This window comes from Hyla sarda, chromosome 3 (genome assembly GCF_029499605.1).
Source record: "Hyla sarda isolate aHylSar1 chromosome 3, aHylSar1.hap1, whole genome shotgun sequence".
Lineage (NCBI taxonomy): Eukaryota > Metazoa > Chordata > Amphibia > Anura > Hylidae > Hyla > Hyla sarda.
The window spans coordinates 6,649,062-6,661,658 of record NC_079191.1 but is presented as its reverse complement, the minus strand read 5'-3'; the positions used below and the strand labels follow the sequence as shown (position 1 = coordinate 6,661,658).

At 44.2% G+C, this 12,597-nt stretch overlaps 22 non-coding genes across 22 annotated transcripts; all 22 read right to left on the bottom strand.

The window, feature by feature from the left end:
• Nucleotides 1-282: 282 nt before the first annotated feature.
• On the bottom strand, nt 283-355 carry TRNAV-CAC (transfer RNA valine (anticodon CAC)). The gene has a single exon. It is a non-coding gene; the product is annotated as a tRNA-Val (tRNA).
• Nucleotides 356-500: 145 nt separating this feature from the next.
• On the bottom strand, nt 501-573 carry TRNAV-AAC (transfer RNA valine (anticodon AAC)). Its single transcript has one exon. It is a non-coding gene; the product is annotated as a tRNA-Val (tRNA).
• Nucleotides 574-1,457: 884 nt separating this feature from the next.
• On the bottom strand, nt 1,458-1,530 carry TRNAV-CAC (transfer RNA valine (anticodon CAC)). The gene has a single exon. It is a non-coding gene; the product is annotated as a tRNA-Val (tRNA).
• A 363-nt stretch (nt 1,531-1,893) lies between these two features.
• Nucleotides 1,894-1,966, bottom strand: TRNAV-AAC (transfer RNA valine (anticodon AAC)). The gene has a single exon. It is a non-coding gene; the product is annotated as a tRNA-Val (tRNA).
• A 668-nt stretch (nt 1,967-2,634) lies between these two features.
• TRNAV-CAC (transfer RNA valine (anticodon CAC)) lies at nt 2,635-2,707 on the bottom strand. The gene has a single exon. It is a non-coding gene; the product is annotated as a tRNA-Val (tRNA).
• Nucleotides 2,708-3,068: 361 nt separating this feature from the next.
• TRNAV-CAC (transfer RNA valine (anticodon CAC)) lies at nt 3,069-3,141 on the bottom strand. Its single transcript has one exon. It is a non-coding gene; the product is annotated as a tRNA-Val (tRNA).
• A 667-nt stretch (nt 3,142-3,808) lies between these two features.
• TRNAV-CAC (transfer RNA valine (anticodon CAC)) lies at nt 3,809-3,881 on the bottom strand. Its single transcript has one exon. It is a non-coding gene; the product is annotated as a tRNA-Val (tRNA).
• Nucleotides 3,882-4,026: 145 nt separating this feature from the next.
• TRNAV-AAC (transfer RNA valine (anticodon AAC)) lies at nt 4,027-4,099 on the bottom strand. The gene has a single exon. It is a non-coding gene; the product is annotated as a tRNA-Val (tRNA).
• A 363-nt stretch (nt 4,100-4,462) lies between these two features.
• TRNAV-AAC (transfer RNA valine (anticodon AAC)) lies at nt 4,463-4,535 on the bottom strand. The gene has a single exon. It is a non-coding gene; the product is annotated as a tRNA-Val (tRNA).
• A 668-nt stretch (nt 4,536-5,203) lies between these two features.
• On the bottom strand, nt 5,204-5,276 carry TRNAV-CAC (transfer RNA valine (anticodon CAC)). The gene has a single exon. It is a non-coding gene; the product is annotated as a tRNA-Val (tRNA).
• Nucleotides 5,277-5,943: 667 nt separating this feature from the next.
• Nucleotides 5,944-6,016, bottom strand: TRNAV-CAC (transfer RNA valine (anticodon CAC)). The gene has a single exon. It is a non-coding gene; the product is annotated as a tRNA-Val (tRNA).
• Nucleotides 6,017-6,683: 667 nt separating this feature from the next.
• On the bottom strand, nt 6,684-6,756 carry TRNAV-AAC (transfer RNA valine (anticodon AAC)). The gene has a single exon. It is a non-coding gene; the product is annotated as a tRNA-Val (tRNA).
• A 145-nt stretch (nt 6,757-6,901) lies between these two features.
• Nucleotides 6,902-6,974, bottom strand: TRNAV-AAC (transfer RNA valine (anticodon AAC)). Its single transcript has one exon. It is a non-coding gene; the product is annotated as a tRNA-Val (tRNA).
• Nucleotides 6,975-7,119: 145 nt separating this feature from the next.
• TRNAV-AAC (transfer RNA valine (anticodon AAC)) lies at nt 7,120-7,192 on the bottom strand. The gene has a single exon. It is a non-coding gene; the product is annotated as a tRNA-Val (tRNA).
• A 668-nt stretch (nt 7,193-7,860) lies between these two features.
• TRNAV-CAC (transfer RNA valine (anticodon CAC)) lies at nt 7,861-7,933 on the bottom strand. Its single transcript has one exon. It is a non-coding gene; the product is annotated as a tRNA-Val (tRNA).
• An 883-nt stretch (nt 7,934-8,816) lies between these two features.
• TRNAV-CAC (transfer RNA valine (anticodon CAC)) lies at nt 8,817-8,889 on the bottom strand. Its single transcript has one exon. It is a non-coding gene; the product is annotated as a tRNA-Val (tRNA).
• A 145-nt stretch (nt 8,890-9,034) lies between these two features.
• Nucleotides 9,035-9,107, bottom strand: TRNAV-AAC (transfer RNA valine (anticodon AAC)). The gene has a single exon. It is a non-coding gene; the product is annotated as a tRNA-Val (tRNA).
• A 363-nt stretch (nt 9,108-9,470) lies between these two features.
• Nucleotides 9,471-9,544, bottom strand: TRNAV-AAC (transfer RNA valine (anticodon AAC)). The gene has a single exon. It is a non-coding gene; the product is annotated as a tRNA-Val (tRNA).
• A 670-nt stretch (nt 9,545-10,214) lies between these two features.
• On the bottom strand, nt 10,215-10,287 carry TRNAV-CAC (transfer RNA valine (anticodon CAC)). Its single transcript has one exon. It is a non-coding gene; the product is annotated as a tRNA-Val (tRNA).
• A 667-nt stretch (nt 10,288-10,954) lies between these two features.
• Nucleotides 10,955-11,027, bottom strand: TRNAV-CAC (transfer RNA valine (anticodon CAC)). The gene has a single exon. It is a non-coding gene; the product is annotated as a tRNA-Val (tRNA).
• A 667-nt stretch (nt 11,028-11,694) lies between these two features.
• On the bottom strand, nt 11,695-11,767 carry TRNAV-AAC (transfer RNA valine (anticodon AAC)). The gene has a single exon. It is a non-coding gene; the product is annotated as a tRNA-Val (tRNA).
• A 668-nt stretch (nt 11,768-12,435) lies between these two features.
• TRNAV-CAC (transfer RNA valine (anticodon CAC)) lies at nt 12,436-12,508 on the bottom strand. Its single transcript has one exon. It is a non-coding gene; the product is annotated as a tRNA-Val (tRNA).
• Between the last annotated feature and the right edge of the window lie 89 nt (nt 12,509-12,597).

The window sequence follows — 12,597 nt, the reverse complement described above, 5'->3', positions numbered from 1 at the left end:
CACTACACCTCCAGAAACTTGCTCTTCATGGAACCTGCTAACAGTGCAAGAACCAAAATGACGAAAATGATAAAGTCAAATCGAACAGGTATGTCGCTTTGTCTAAAAAAATTAAGAGTCAGTCCCATATTTCTACCCGTGGACCTTCCGTTTGTTAGGTGAATGTGAACATTACAACACTATAGAAACTAGATGAAAGCTACCAGAACAGTGTAAGCAAACCACTCCTGCTTAAAAAAAGAAAGTTTCCTCATGCAATAGTCAAAAACAACTGAAACTCCTTGTTTCTGCCCGGTTTCGAACCAGGGGCCTTTCGCGTGTGAGGCGAACGTGATAACCACTACACTACAGAAACATGGCTTTTGAGCCAACAACCACCCACCTGCCCACCCTCTTTTGCTTTCCACATTCAGTAACAAGAATTAAAAGCGAATGGATGAAAATAATGGAGTGAAAGTGAACAGATGTGGCCTTTTGTCTAAAAGCAAGAAGAAAGCCCATGTTTCTGCCCGGTTTTGAACCGGGGACCTTTCGCGTGTTAGGCGAACGTGATAACCACTACACTACAGAAACCTGGCTGTTGAACCACCAACCACCCACCTGCCCACCCTCCTTCGCTTTCCACATTCAGTCAAGAATTAAAAGCGAATGGATGAAAATAATGGAGTGAAAGTGAAAAGATGTGGTCTTTTGTCTAAAAGCAAGAAAAAAGCCCATGTTTCTGCCCGGTTTCGAACCGGGGACTTTTCGCATGTTCGGCGAACATGATAACCACTACACTACAAAAACCTGGCTGTTGAGCCACCAACCACCCACCTGCCCACCCTCTTTCGCTTTCCACATTCAGTCACAAGAATTAAAAGCGAATGGATGAAAATAATGGAGTGAAAGTGAACAGATGTGGCCTTTGGTCTAAAAGCAAGAGGAAAGCCCATGTTTCTGCCCGGTTTCGAATCAGGGACCTTTCGCGTGTTAGGCGAACGTGATAGCCACTACACTATAGAAACCAGATGAAAACTCGCATGGCCGTCGTTGCAAGCAAAGGATGCCAGATTGACAAATAAAAACAAGGTTTCATCGTGCAATGGTCCGAAAGCCAAAAACATAGGGATGTTCCATGTTTCTGCTATCTATCGAACTGGGGACCTTGGGTGTGTGAGGCAAAGGTGATAAACACTACACCTCCAGAAACTTGCTCTTCATGGAACCTGCTAACAGTGCAAGAACCAAAATGACGAAAATGATAAAGTCAAATCGAACAGGTATGTCGCTTTGTCTAAAAAAACTTAAGAGTCAGTCCCATATTTCTACCCGTGGACCTTCCGTTTGTTAGGTGAATGTGAACATTACAACACTATAGAAACTAGATTAAAGCTACCAGAACGGTGTAAGCAAACCACTCCTGCTTAAAAAAAGAAAGTTTCCTCATGCAATAGTCAAAAACAACTGAAACTCCTTGTTTCTGCCCGGTTTCGAACCAGGGACCTTTCGCGTGTGAGGCGAACGTGATAACCACTACACTACAGAAACCTGGCTGTTGAGCCACCAACCACCCACCTGCCCACCCTCTTTCGCTTTCCACATTCAGTCACAAGAATTAAAAGCGAATGGATGAATATAATGGAGTGAAAGTGAACAGGTGTGGCCTTTTGTCTAAAAGCAAGAAGAAAGCCCATGTTTCTGCCCGGTATCGAACCAAAGACCTTTCGCGTGTTAGGCGAACGTGATAACCACTACACTACAGAAACATGGCTTTTGAGCCACCAACCACCCACCTGCCCACCCTCTTTTGCTTTCCACATTCAGTAACAAGAATTAAAAGCGAATGGATGAAAATAATGGAGTGAAAGTGAACAGATGTGGCCTTTTGTCTAAAAGCAAGAAGAAAGCCCATGTTTCTGCCCGGTTTTGAACCGGGGACCTTTCGCGTGTTAGGCGAACGTGATAACCACTACACTACAGAAACCTGGCTGTTGAGCCAACAACCACCCACCTGCCCACCCTCTTTCGCTTTCCACATTCAGTCACAATAATTAAAAGTGAATGGATGAAAATAATGGAGTGAAAGTGAACAGGTGTGGCCTTTGGTCTAAAAGCAAGAGGAAAGCCCATGTTTCTGCCCGGTTTCAAACAAGGGACCTTTCGCGTGTTAGGCGAACGTGATAACCACTACACTACAGAAACCAGATGAAAACTCGCATGGCCGTCGTTGCAAGCAAAGGATACCAGATTGACAAATGTAAACAAGGTTTCATCGTGCAATGGTCCGAAAGCCAAAAACATAGGGATGTTCCATGTTTCTGCTATCTATCGAACTGGGGACCTTGGGTGTGTGAGGCAAAGGTGATAAACACTACACCTCCAGAAACTTGCTCTTCATAAAACCTGCTAACAGTGCAAGATCCAAAATGACGAAAATGATAAAGTAAAATCGAACAGGTATGTCGCTTTGTCTAAAAAAATTAAGAGTCAGTCCCATATTTCTACCCGTGGACCTTCCGTTTGTTAGGTGAATGTGAACATTACAACACTATAGAAACTAGATGAAAGCTACCAGAACGGTGTAAGCAAACCACTCCTGCTTAAAAAAAAGAAAGTTTCCTCATGCAATAGTCAAAAACATCTGAAACTCCTTGTTTCTGCCTGGTTTCGAACCAGGGACCTTTCGTGTGTGAGGCGAACGTGATAACCACTACACTACAGAAACCTGGCTGTTGAACCACCAACCACCCACCTGCCCACCCTCCTTCGCTTTCCACATTCAGTCAAGAATTAAAAGCGAATGGATGAAAATAATGGAGTGAAAGTGAAAAGATGTGGTCTTTTGTCTAAAAGCAAGAAGAAAGCCCATGTTTCTGCCCGGTTTCGAACCGGGGACTTTTCGCATGTTCGGCGAACATGATAACCACTACACTACAGAAACCTGGCTGTTGAGCCACCAACCACCCACCTGCCCACCCTCTTTCGCTTTCCACATTCAGTCACAAGAATTAAAAGCGAATGGATGAATATAATGGAGTGAAAGTGAACAGGTGTGGCCTTTTGTCTAAAAGCAAGAAGAAAGCCCATGTTTCTGCCCGGTATCGAACCAAAGACCTTTCGCGTGTGAGGCGAACGTGATAACCACTACACTACAGAAACATGGCTTTTGAGCCACCAACCACCCACCTGCCCACCCTCTTTCGCTTTCCACATTCAGTCACAAGAATTAAAAGCGAATGGATGAAAATAATGGAGTGAAAGTGAACAGATGTGGCCTTTGGTCTAAAAGCAAGAGGAAAGCCGATGTTTCTGCCCGGTTTCGAATCAAGGACCTTTCGCGTGTTAGGCGAACGTGATAGCCACTACACTACAGAAACCAGATGAAAACTCGCATGGCCGTCGTTGCAAGCAAAGGATGCCAGATTGACAAATAAAAACAAGGTTTCATCGTGCAATGGTCCGAAAGCCAAAAACATAGGGATGTTCCATGTTTCCGCTATCTATCGAACTGGGGACCTTGGGTGTGTGAGGCAAAGGTGATAAACACTACACCTCCAGAAACTTGCTCTTCATGGAACCTGCTAACAGTGCAAGATCCAAAATGATGAAAATGATAAAGTCAAATCGAACAGGTATGTCGCTTTGTATAAAAAAATTAAGAGTCAGACCCATATTTCTACCCGTGGACCTTCCGTTTGTTAGGTGAATGTGATCATTACAACACTATAGAAACTAGATGAAAGCTACCAGAACGGTGTAAGCAAACCACTCCTGCTTAAAAAAAGAAAGTTTCCTCATGCAATAGTCAAAAACATCTGAAACTTCTTGTTTCTGCCTGGTTTCGAACCAGGGACCTTTCGCGTGTGAGGCAAACGTGATAACCACTACACTACAGAAACCTGGCTGTTGAGCAACCGACCACCCACCTGCCCACCCTTCTTCGCTTTCCACATTCAGTCACAAGAATTAAAAGCGAATGGATGAAAATAATGGAGTGAAAGTGAACAGATGTGGCCTTTTGTTTAAAATCAAGAAGAAAGCCCATGTTTCTGCCCGGTTTCGAACCGGGGACCTTTCGCGTGTTAGGCGAACGTGATAACCACTACACTACAGAAACCTGGCTGTTGAGCAACCGACCACCCACCTGCCCACCCTTCTTCGCTTTCCACATTCAGTCACAAGAATTAAAAGCGAATGGATGAATATAATGGAGTGAAAGTGAACAGGTGTGGCCTTTTGTCTAAAAGCAAGAAGAAAGCCCATGTTTCTGCCCGGTATCGAACCAGAGACCTTTCGCGTGTTAGGCGAACGTAATAACCACTACACTACAGAAACATGGCTTTTGAGCCACCAACCACCCACCTGCCCACCCTCTTTTGCTTTCCACATTCAGTAACAAGAATTAAAAGCGAATGGATGAAAATAATGGAGTGAAAGTGAACAGATGTGGCCTTTTGTCTAAAAGCAAGAAGAAAGCCCATGTTTCTGCCCGGTTTTGAACCGGGGACCTTTCGCGTGTTAGGCGAACGTGATAACCACTACACTACAGAAACATGGCTGTTGAGCCACCAACCACCCACCTGCCCACCCTCTTTCGCTTTCCACATTCAGTCACAAGAATTAAAAGTGAATGGATGAAAATAATGGAGTGAAAGTGAACAGGTGTGGCCTTTGGTCTAAAAGCAAGAGGAAAGCCCATGTTTCTGCCCGGTTTCAAACAAGGGACCTTTCGCGTGTTAGGCGAACGTGATAACCACTACACTACAGAAACCAGATGAAAACTCGCATGGCCGTCGTTGCAAGCAAAGGATACCAGATTGACAAATGTAAACAAGGTTTCATCGTGCAATGGTCCGAAAGCCAAAAACATAGGGATGTTCCATGTTTCTGCTATCTATCGAACTGGGGAACTTGGGTGTGTGAGGCAAAGGTGATAAACACTACACCTCCAGAAACTTGCTCTTCATGGAACCTGCTAACAGTGCAAGATCCAAAATGACGAAAATGATAAAGTCAAATCGAACAGGTATGTCGCTTTGTCTAAAAAAATTAAGAGTCAGTCCCATATTTCTACCCGTGGACCTTCCGTTTGTTAGGTGAATGTGAACATTACAACACTATAGAAACTAGATGAAAGCTACCAGAACGGTGTAAGCAAACCACTCCTGCTTAAAAAAAAGAAAGTTTCCTCATGCAATAGTCAAAAACATCTGAAACTTCTTGTTTCTGCCCGGTTTCGAACCAGGGACCTTTCGCGTGTGAGGCGAACGTGATAACCACTACACTACAGAAACCTGGCTGTTGAGCCACCAACCACCCACCTGCCCACCCTCTTTCGCTTTCCACATGCAGTCACAAGAATTAAAAGCGAATGGATGAAAATAATGGAGTGAAAGTGAACAGATGTGGCCTTTGGTCTAAAAGCAAGAGGAAAGCCCATGTTTCTGCCCGGTTTCGAATCAAGGACCTTTCGCGTGTTAGGCGAACGTGATAACCACTACACTACAGAAACCAAATGAAAACTCGCATGGCCGTCGTTGCAAGCAAAGGATGCCAGATTGACAAATAAAAACAAGGTTTCATCGTGCAATGGTCCGAAAGCCAAAAACATAGGGATGTTCCATGTTTCTGCTATCTATCGAACTGGGGACCTTGGGTGTGTGAGGCAAAGGTGATAAACACTACACCTCCAGAAACTTGCTCTTCATGGGACCTGCTAACAGTGTAAGATCCAAAATGACGAAAATGATAAAGTCAAATCGAACAGGTATGTCGCTTTGTCTAAAAAAATTAAGAGTCAGTCCCATATTTCTACCCGTGGACCTTCCGTTTGTTAGGTGAATGTGAACATTACAACACTATAGAAACTAGATGAAAGCTACCAGAACGGTGTAAGCAAACCACTCCTGCTTAAAAAAAGAAAGTTTCCTCATGCAATAGTCAAAAACATCTGAAACTCCTTGTTTCTGCCCGGTTTCTAACCAGGGACCTTTCGCGTGTGAGGCGAACGTGATAACCACTACACTACAGAAACCTGGCTGTTGAGCCACCAACCACCCACCTGCCCACCCTCTTTCGCTTTCCACATTCAGTCACAAGAATTAAAAGTGAATGGATGAAAATAATGGAGTGAAAGTGAACAGGTGTGACCATTGGTCTAAAAGCAAGAGGAAAGCCCATGTTTCTGCCCGGTTTCAAACAAGGGACCTTTCGCGTGTTAGGCGAACGTGATAACCACTACACTACAGAAACCAGATGAAAACTCGCATGGCCGTCGTTGCAAGCAAAGGATGCCAGCTTGACAAATAAAAACAAGGTTTCATTGTGCAATGGTCCGAAAGCCAAAAACATAGGGATGTTCCATGTTTCTGCTATCTATCGAACTGGGGACCTTGGGTGTGTGAGGCAAAGGTGATAAACACTACACCTCCAGAAACTTGCTCTTCATGGAACCTGCTAACAGTGCAAGATCCAAAATGACGAAAATGATAAAGTCAAATCGAACAGGTATGTCGCTTTGTCTAAATAAATTAAGAGTCAGTCCCATATTTCTACCCGTGGACCTTCCGTTTGTTAGGTGAATGTGATCATTACAACGCTATAGAAACTAGATGAAAGCTACCAGAACGGTGTAAGCAAACCACTCCTGCTTAAAAAAAGAAAGTTTCCTCATGCAATAGTCAAAAACATCTGAAACTCCTTGTTTCTGCCCGGTTTCGAACCAGGGACCTTTCGCGTGTTAGGCGAACGTGATAACCACTACACTACAGAAACCTGGCTGTTGAGCCACCAACCACCCACCTGCCCACCCTCTTTTGCTTTCCACATTCAGTAACAAGAATTAAAAGCGAATGGATGAAAATAATGGAGTGAAAGTGAAAAGATGTGGTCTTTTGTCTAAAAGCAAGAAGAAAGCCTATGTTTCTGCCCGGTTTCGAACCGGGGACCTTTCGCGTGTTAGGCGAACGTGATAACCACTACACTACAGAAACCTGGCTGTTGAGCCACCAACCACCCACCTGCCAACCCTCTTTCGCTTTCCACATTCAGTCACAAGAATTAAAAGCGAATGAATGAAAATAATGGAGTGAAAGTGAACAGATGTGGCCTTTTGTCTAAAAGCAAGAAGAATGCCCATGTTTCTGCCCGGTTTCGAACCGGGGACCTTTCGCGTGTTAGGCGAACGTGATAACCACTACACTACAGAAACCTGGCTGTTGAGCCACCAACCACCCACCTGCCCACCCTCTTTCGCTTTCCACATTCAGTCACAAGAATTAAAAGCGAATGGATGAAAATAATGGAGTGAAAGTGAACAGATGTGGCCTTTGGTCTAAAAGCAAGAGGAAAGCCCATGTTTCTGCCCGGTTTCGAATCAAGGACCTTTCGCGTGTTAGGCGAACGTGATAGCCACTACACTACAGAAACCAAATGAAAACTCGCATGGCCGTCGTTGCAAGCAAAGGATGCCAGATTGACAAATAAAAACAAGGTTTCATCGTGCAATGGTCCGAAAGCCAAAAACATAGGGATGTTCCATGTTTCTGCTATCTATCGAACTGGGGACCTTGGGTGTGTGAGGCAAAGGTGATAAACACTACACCTCCAGAAACTTGCTCTTCATGGAACCTGCTAACAGTGCAAGATCCAAAATGACGAAAATGATAAAGTCAAATCGAACAGGTATGTCGCTTTGTCTAAAAAAAATTAAGAGTCAGTCCCATATTTCTACCCGTGGACCTTCCGTTTGTTAGGTGAATGTGATCATTACAACACTATAGAAACTAGATTAAAGCTACCAGAACGGTGTAAGCAAACCACTCCTGCTTAAAAAAAGAAAGTTTCCTCATGCAATAGTCAAAAACATCTGAAACTCCTTGTTTCTGCCTGGTTTCGAACCAGGGACCTTTCGTGTGTGAGGCGAACGTGATAACCACTACACTACAGAAACCTGGCTGTTGAACCACCAACCACCCACCTGCCCACCCTCCTTCGCTTTCCACATTCAGTCAAGAATTAAAAGCGAATGGATGAAAATAATGGAGTGAAAGTGAAAAGATGTGGTCTTTTGTCTAAAAGCAAGAAGAAAGCCCATGTTTCTGCCCGGTTTCGAACCGGGGACCTTTCGCATGTTCGGCGAACGTGATAACCACTACACTACAGAAAGCTGGCTGTTGAGCCTCCAACCACCCACCTGCCCACCCTCTTTCGCTTTCCACATTCAGTCACAAGAATTAAAAGCGAATGGATGAAAATAATGGAGTGAAAGTGAACAGATGTGGCCTTTTGTCTAAAAGCAAGAGGAAAGCCCATGTTTCTGCCCGGTTTCGAATCAGGGACCTTTCGCGTGTTAGGCGAACGTGATAGCCACTACACTACAGAAACCAGATGAAAACTCGCATGGCCGTCGTTGCAAGCAAAGGATGCCAGATTGACAAATAAAAACAAGGTTTCATCGTGCAATGGTCCGAAAGCCAAAAACATAGGGATGTTCCATGTTTCTGCTATCTATCGAACTGGGGACCTTGGGTGTGTGAGGCAAAGGTGATAAACACTACACCTCCAGAAACTTGCTCTTCATGGAACCTGCTAACAGTGCAAGATCCAAAATGACGAAAATGATAAAGTCAAATCGAACAGGTATGTCGCTTTGTCTAAAAAAATTAAGAGTCAGTCCCATATTTCTACCCGTGGACCTTCCGTTTGTTAGGTGAATGTGAACATTACAACACTATAGAAACTAGATGAAAGCTACCAGAACGGTGTAAGCAAACCACTCCTGCTTAAAAAAAGAAAGTTTCCTCATGCAATAGTCAAAAACAACTGAAACTCCTTGTTTCTGCCCGGTTTCGAACCAGGGACCTTTCGCGTGTGAGGCGAACGTGATAACCACTACACTACAGAAACCTGGCTGTTGAGCCACCAACCACCCACCTGCCCACCCTCTTTCGCTTTCCACATTCAGTCACAAGAATTAAAAGCGAATGGATGAAAATAATGGAGTGAAAGTGAACAGATGTGGCCTTTTGTTTAAAATCAAGAAGAAAGCCCATGTTTCTGCCCGGTTTCGAACCGGGGACCTTTCGCGTGTTAGGCGAACGTGATAACCACTACACTACAGAAACCTGGCTGTTGAGCAACCGACCACCCACCTGCCCACCCTTCTTCGCTTTCCACATTCAGTCACAAGAATTAAAAGCGAATGGATGAATATAATGGAGTGAAAGTGAACAGGTGTGGCCTTTTGTCTAAAAGCAAGAAGAAAGCCCATGTTTCTGCCCGGTATCGAACCAGAGACCTTTCGCGTGTTAGGCGAACGTAATAACCACTACACTACAGAAACATGGCTTTTGAGCCACCAACCACCCACCTGCCCACCCTCTTTTGCTTTCCACATTCAGTAACAAGAATTAAAAGCGAATGGATGAAAATAATGGAGTGAAAGTGAACAGATGTGGCCTTTTGTCTAAAAGCAAGAAGAAAGCCCATGTTTCTGCCCGGTTTTGAACCGGGGACCTTTCGCGTGTTAGGCGAACGTGATAACCACTACACTACAGAAAGCTGGCTGTTGAGCCACCAACAACCACCCACCTGCCCACCCTCTTTCGCTTTCCACATTCAGTCACAAGAATTAAAAGTGAATGGATGAAAATAATGGAGTGAAAGTGAACAGGTGTGGCCTTTGGTCTAAAAGCAAGAGGAAAGCCCATGTTTCTGCCCGGTTTCAAACAAGGGACCTTTCGCGTGTTAGGCGAACGTGATAACCACTACACTACAGAAACCAGATGAAAACTCGCATGGCCGTCGTTGCAAGCAAAGGATACCAGATTGACAAATGTAAACAAGGTTTCATCGTGCAATGGTCCGAAAGCCAAAAACATAGGGATGTTCCATGTTTCTGCTATCTATCGAACTGGGGAACTTGGGTGTGTGAGGCAAAGGTGATAAACACTACACCTCCAGAAACTTGCTCTTCATGGAACCTGCTAACAGTGCAAGATCCAAAATGACGAAAATGATAAAGTCAAATCGAACAGGTATGTCGCTTTGTCTAAAAAAATTAAGAGTCAGTCCCATATTTCTACCCGTGGACCTTCCGTTTGTTAGGTGAATGTGAACATTACAACACTATAGAAACTAGATGAAAGCTACCAGAACGGTGTAAGCAAACCACTCCTGCTTAAAAAAAAGAAAGTTTCCTCATGCAATAGTCAAAAACATCTGAAACTTCTTGTTTCTGCCCGGTTTCGAACCAGGGACCTTTCGCGTGTGAGGCGAACGTGATAACCACTACACTACAGAAACCTGGCTGTTGAGCCACCAACCACCCACCTGCCCACCCTCTTTCGCTTTCCACATGCAGTCACAAGAATTAAAAGCGAATGGATGAAAATAATGGAGTGAAAGTGAACAGATGTGGCCTTTGGTCTAAAAGCAAGAGGAAAGCCCATGTTTCTGCCCGGTTTCGAATCAAGGACCTTTCGCGTGTTAGGCGAACGTGATAACCACTACACTACAGAAACCAAATGAAAACTCGCATGGCCGTCGTTGCAAGCAAAGGATGCCAGATTGACAAATAAAAACAAGGTTTCATCGTGCAATGGTCCGAAAGCCAAAAACATAGGGATGTTCCATGTTTCTGCTATCTATCGAACTGGGGACCTTGGGTGTGTGAGGCAAAGGTGATAAACACTACACCTCCAGAAACTTGCTCTTCATGGGACCTGCTAACAGTGTAAGATCCAAAATGACGAAAATGATAAAGTCAAATCGAACAGGTATGTCGCTTTGTCTAAAAAAATTAAGAGTCAGTCCCATATTTCTACCCGTGGACCTTCCGTTTGTTAGGTGAATGTGAACATTACAACACTATAGAAACTAGATGAAAGCTACCAGAACGGTGTAAGCAAACCACTCCTGCTTAAAAAAAGAAAGTTTCCTCATGCAATAGTCAAAAACATCTGAAACTCCTTGTTTCTGCCCGGTTTCTAACCAGGGACCTTTCGCGTGTGAGGCGAACGTGATAACCACTACACTACAGAAACCTGGCTGTTGAGCCACCAACCACCCACCTGCCCACCCTCTTTCGCTTTCCACATTCAGTCACAAGAATTAAAAGTGAATGGATGAAAATAATGGAGTGAAAGTGAACAGGTGTGACCATTGGTCTAAAAGCAAGAGGAAAGCCCATGTTTCTGCCCGGTTTCAAACAAGGGACCTTTCGCGTGTTAGGCGAACGTGATAACCACTACACTACAGAAACCAGATGAAAACTCGCATGGCCGTCGTTGCAAGCAAAGGATGCCAGCTTGACAAATAAAAACAAGGTTTCATTGTGCAATGGTCCGAAAGCCAAAAACATAGGGATGTTCCATGTTTCTGCTATCTATCGAACTGGGGACCTTGGGTGTGTGAGGCAAAGGTGATAAACACTACACCTCCAGAAACTTGCTCTTCATGGAACCTGCTAACAGTGCAAGATCCAAAATGACGAAAATGATAAAGTCAAATCGAACAGGTATGTCGCTTTGTCTAAATAAATTAAGAGTCAGTCCCATATTTCTACCCGTGGACCTTCCGTTTGTTAGGTGAATGTGATCATTACAACGCTATAGAAACTAGATGAAAGCTACCAGAACGGTGTAAGCAAACCACTCCTGCTTAAAAAAAGAAAGTTTCCTCATGCAATAGTCAAAAACATCTGAAACTCCTTGTTTCTGCCCGGTTTCGAACCAGGGACCTTTCGCGTGTTAGGCGAACGTGATAACCACTACACTACAGAAACCTGGCTGTTGAGCCACCAACCACCCACCTGCCCACCCTCTTTCGCTTTCCACATTCAGTCACAAGAATTAAAAGCGAATGGATGAAAATAATGGAGTGAAAGTGAACAGATGTGGCCTTTGGTCTAAAAGCAAGAGGAAAGCCCATGTTTCTGCCCGGTTTCGAATCAAGGACCTTTCGCGTGTTAGGCGAACGTGATAGCCACTACACTACAGAAACCAAATGAAAACTCGCATGGCCGTCGTTGCAAGCAAAGGATGCCAGATTGACAAATAAAAACAAGGTTTCATCGTGCAATGGTCCGAAAGCCAAAAACATAGGGATGTTCCATGTTTCTGCTATCTATCGAACTGGGGACCTTGGGTGTGTGAGGCAAAGGTGATAAACACTACACCTCCAGAAACTTGCTCTTCATGGAACCTGCTAACAGTGCAAGATCCAAAATGACGAAAATGATAAAGTCAAATCGAACAGGTATGTCGCTTTGTCTAAAAAAAATTAAGAGTCAGTCCCATATTTCTACCCGTGGACCTTCCGTTTGTTAGGTGAATGTGATCATTACAACACTATAGAAACTAGATTAAAGCTACCAGAACGGTGTAAGCAAACCACTCCTGCTTAAAAAAAGAAAGTTTCCTCATGCAATAGTCAAAAACATCTGAAACTCCTTGTTTCTGCCTGGTTTCGAACCAGGGACCTTTCGTGTGTGAGGCGAACGTGATAACCACTACACTACAGAAACCTGGCTGTTGAACCACCAACCACCCACCTGCCCACCCTCCTTCGCTTTCCACATTCAGTCAAGAATTAAAAGCGAATGGATGAAAATAA